Below are 4685 nucleotides of genomic sequence, written 5' to 3' on the forward strand. Positions count from 1 at the left end.
ACAGATAATATTACATCACATAGTGCTGTATGTGTAACATGACATTAAAATCATGCTTAAAGCTGCTCTAAGTGATTATTATTATTATTATTTTTATTATTATTATTCCACTCATCAGATGGTTGGTGGTTCAGTCCCTGGTTCCTCCTTTTGTATGTCAAAGTGTCCTTGAGCAACACACTGAACTCCAAAATGTGAATGAATGGATTAGTTTCTGTTTGTGATTGGGTTTGTAAAAGCACTGCGAGTGGTCAGAAGACTCGAAAGGTATACAAGTACAGTCCATCTACCATCAAAATGATGACTCTGCAGCTGCTCCACATATTTGTAGTTTTTCAGCTCACTGTTTTATTTGTCTGTCTCACCACTTTACTGTCTTGGTCCACTCTCATAGCCTTGTTTTAAGCTGCAGCAGGAAGCTGTTTTCAATGTAAAGCTCCAAAAACCCCATGTGCACTACCTACTTAGCACCAAACAGCTGACACAGTTAGTGCCCAGCTGGTGAACATAGTAAAGCATTTAGCAGCTAGAGAGACAGAGTGAGTATTGGACATAAATTCACCAGGTTGCCAGAAACACGACTCTTTATGAAACAAATGTAATACTGAAGCCTCTATATGCCCTACATAAACAAACAAGAGAGAATATTGGCTGTTTCTGAATAGTTATTCTTAATGCCTGCCACCGGGTTAGATTTGGTTGTGTTCCCCTTTGAAATCAATGTAACGAGGCACTTTTGTTCACACAAGCTGCCAGAATCGACACAAAATGAAAGTTCCTTGTTGTTGCTATAAATAGCGATAATGTGTGTTGTGTTTATGGCTTGTTTTAGCAGCCCCTAGGTGGCCAAGAAAACTAGTTAATGCAGGTGTACTATAGTATTAAGCAAGTCACATTTAAATCATAATCTGTGACATCCACATATACTTTGATGCTACTCTCTGTTTATTTAATGCTGTAGGTTACGCCTCCCCTGATAATGGCCCATTAAAAAAAAGGCTCCAACATAATCACAAAGACAGGAGTTTCCAAACACAACACATGTATTTCTGAACAATGGAAGAGACCAAAAATACCAAACCGTCAAACTACTCAAAATAACCAAAACAACAAAGGTCTGATGGGCCGGCAAAAGGAAGGGAAGCAGCTCCAACTCCTTCCCTCTACCATAAAACCGTACTTATTCAATTTTACACTCCTGGTAATGCTATTATTTCTGTGTATATAGCGTAATGCTTCAGGTGAGCATAAAATAAGGGGAAAGTAGGCCGTTACCGCCTAGGCAGAAAGAGAAGCCGAACAGAAGAGAGAAGAGAGGAGCAGCACCTATAGTTACGAAACCCGAAGAACAAAGGCTTCTCCCCACCATGTCTGACTACTTCTGTGTCTGGGAAGAGCAGTACAGAAGCACAACAGCAATCAGTGCGATCATAAGGTCACTACAGTAACTTAATGTCTCCAAATTTAGTTTGTTCATTTATTTCTTAAAAGAAATATGTGAACATTTTGGGAAATATGTTATGTATATGTATTTGCTTTGCTGAGAGTTAGATGAGAATACTGATACCAATCGCAGGTTTGTATGCTAAATGTGAAGCTTCAGCCAGCAATCATTTACTTTAGCTTAGCATACAGGCTGGGGAAAAAAGGGGGTTCAACCCAAAGGTAACAAAATCCATCTTCCAGCAACAGCTCACTAATTAACATGCCACACAACAATGTTTAGATACACATAAACAAAAAGGCCTTGTGCTAAGCTAAGCTAACCACCTGCGACAGGCGCGAGAGTGGTATTTGCCTTGTCATCAGACCCTTCCACCGTTTCTCTTTTTGTTTTGTCACCTCAGTCAATAAAACATCAGCAGTATAGGCTTTACCCTCTTCAGCACACATGAATGACAAGACTTCATAAAAAAGGTCACTGCAGAAATTCCCTCTCTGCCCTCAAATAACCCTATGACCAAAATGTCAAATGGTCTGACAATCAATAGCACTGGCTGGCCATAGCAAAGGTCTCCATTACTCTCTCTATATTCCTGTGTGGAGAAAGAAATTGAAACACTGCAGCATTGGTGCAATGTTAGAAAGTGTGTTTTCTTTGAGGCTTATAGCATCACCCATAATCCTTAGTTATGGTATTTTTATTAAAACAGTCTGAATGTGCGACTGACCTCCCTGCGTGTGAGACCTTGTTAGAAAATGAGCTTAATGCAGCATTAAGTGTAAGAAATGGAATAAGTTTGAGTGTTGTATTTTGTACGCAGACCAGTAACGTCTGTGTTTGTGCTCTCAGAGCTCCTCTCTAACATAAGTACACACTTATTTAGACTCAATTACAGACAAGACTTAATGAATGCCAGAGCCACTGTGTGTGTGTGTGTGTGTGTGTGTGTGTGTGTGCGCATTCAAAGAGGAGGGGAGGGAGGGGACAGAATGAACAAACCCAGTACAACGCGCAGGGAGCATCAATAAGAGTTCTGCACGCTAATAAACCTTCTGCTTGAATTAATGAAATTCAAATCCCAAAGAACACAGCGATGTCGCAGTAATTCAAGCTTTATACCCTCAGCAGCAGCAATGCTGTTACTAAAAGGTTCAGCCTGTAAGTTGTTGGGCTTGGGTTGACATCTAGTGGGCGTTCACAGAACACAACAAACTTCCTGCCTTTTTCTTTTCTTCCTAATTTCTTTGTTTGTACCAAATCCTCAGGTAGTATAAGGGGGCAGAGTTCTGAGATTACTCAGTAATGTAGGAGGACTGTCAGAGCTTCTAAGGAGACTAGAAAGCATCTTGAGGTTCTTTGGAAAACCCTGATAAAGTGTTGTGGAAGACCTGTGGGTACACTCTATGAGAGACCCCATTATCTCTATTGTGTGTGATACTTTGGTAATGCACAGTTCACATGTTTAGTGTTGGCAATTTTCTGGTACTACTATCTATAGTTTCTATAGCAGAATAAGAATAAAATCATACTGTAGATTATTGGTGAAAAATCACTTTACTGTAATCTAGTTTACAGTAAACATCCACAAAGAAGGAAGGAAAATGCTTAATAACCAAAAAAAACAATGTGTGTGAATCATTAACTTTATTTATATCCCCCAGGTTTATCCATTAATCAATCTATTGCCAGTCTATGTTTCTAAACCAGGACATCCTGTCATGACATGCTGAAGGGCTATTTAAACATTGCAACACCTACATTTAGGATAACATTTGTTGTTCCCAATAAATTGCGTTTTATTTCCACAAATGTCTCACAAAACATTGTTTTAGTGACACAGATTGTTACTTTACTTCAACTGAGCAGGTAAGACTCCCAACAGTGCTGTTGCATCTATCTTGATAAGTGTGACAATGTGTAAAGTCTAATGAAAGGAAGCAGTGCCTCAGCTATTGATCTCACTGGCAAGCTGCTGATTAAAATCACAAGTCACTGTTGTGCCTGGCTTGTTGCTGCTTTTCAGTTTTCCAGTTACATGAGATTGTAGCGTGAATCCTTCATGTGAAAATCAAAATAAGGAGATAAATTAATTCCTCAGTCTTATTTGGATCAGCAATTTAAAGGAATGTTAGATAATCTCAGTTTTTGTCTCCCTAAAAATTTAACTGGAAAAAACAAAACATTTCATTTGTACCTAACAGTGTGTGGGTCTGAGCAGTGTTCATTTTAGTGATTGCAGAGGGTTTAATGATGATCTTTCTATAGTTTAAAGATGAGCAGCAGTACAGTAAAGTTCATTATTCTTGTGATCAGTTGTGCAGAGATATGTTTTTCAGTGACTTATTTTCTTCAACCACCATGGTAAAAGCTCCCTGCTCCAGGTGAGGCTTGAACTCACAACCTCGGCATCACTCCGCAGGTTACTGTCTTATAAGTACCGCGCGCTGACCGATTGCGCCACTGGAGCCTGTTCTACACTGCTGACACTTGCTGGACAGCTGCATATAATGTGGAAATTTCCACTTCCACAGTCCCAGATTTCTGTGATGTAAATAATTCGAATTTAATGAACATATTAGAAGAAGCAGTGCTTGATCATCATATTATATATCATAGCTTCACCTTGTGGTAGTAGTAGAGAATAGAATAAAATGTAAGCAGTCAAATAAAGTAGACCTAACAGTTGCATCTAAATACGATACTTTGATGCTAACCAACAGTAACCGCAGTAGAAGAAAAGAGTCATTTAAAAACATTAATTTACCTCAAAAAACCTTATAAAAACTGTAGACTAGCCTTCACAGTCCATTACATTTAACCTGATTCGAGAGACAATCACAGGCTCCAGTAGTGTAAACAGTCACTGTATGGTACTTGAAAGGCAGAGACCTGCACGGTGAGGTTGAGGTAATGAGTTTGAGCCTCACCTGAAGCACATTTTTTAGCACAGTGTGACTGTAACTAACAGTTCACACAGATCACAAGAAGAGACTTGGGAGTCTCACATGGAAATCTCTGCAACTGCTGAACTTACAGGATGCAACAAGTTTTAGGTTTTGGGTGTAAACCTGCCTGAGGCATTACAGTAGCACTAATGCATAATGCTTTTGTCATGTTAATCAGTGTCCCAGTGAGACTGAATGACTGAAACATGTTTACCTTTAATTAGCCTGTCATCAGTGTGGTGTTAATCCAGACAGTGAATCTGTGGTGCTGTGCTCCAGTGGCGCAATCGGTCAGC

The 4685-nt window shown here is 39.5% G+C and overlaps 1 non-coding gene across 1 annotated transcript; it reads right to left on the minus strand.

Annotated features, from left to right (window-relative positions):
- Positions 1-3817: 3817 nt before the first annotated feature.
- trnai-uau lies at positions 3818-3911 on the minus strand. Its single transcript has 2 exons — positions 3874-3911; positions 3818-3853 (listed from the first exon to the last, which is right to left on the minus strand). It is a non-coding gene; the product is annotated as a tRNA-Ile (tRNA).
- Between the last annotated feature and the right edge of the window lie 774 nt (positions 3912-4685).

The sequence above is a fragment of the Morone saxatilis genome, unplaced genomic scaffold (assembly GCF_004916995.1).
Source record: "Morone saxatilis isolate NCDOM2014 unplaced genomic scaffold, NCSU_SB_2.0 Contig1, whole genome shotgun sequence".
Lineage (NCBI taxonomy): Eukaryota > Metazoa > Chordata > Actinopteri > Moronidae > Morone > Morone saxatilis.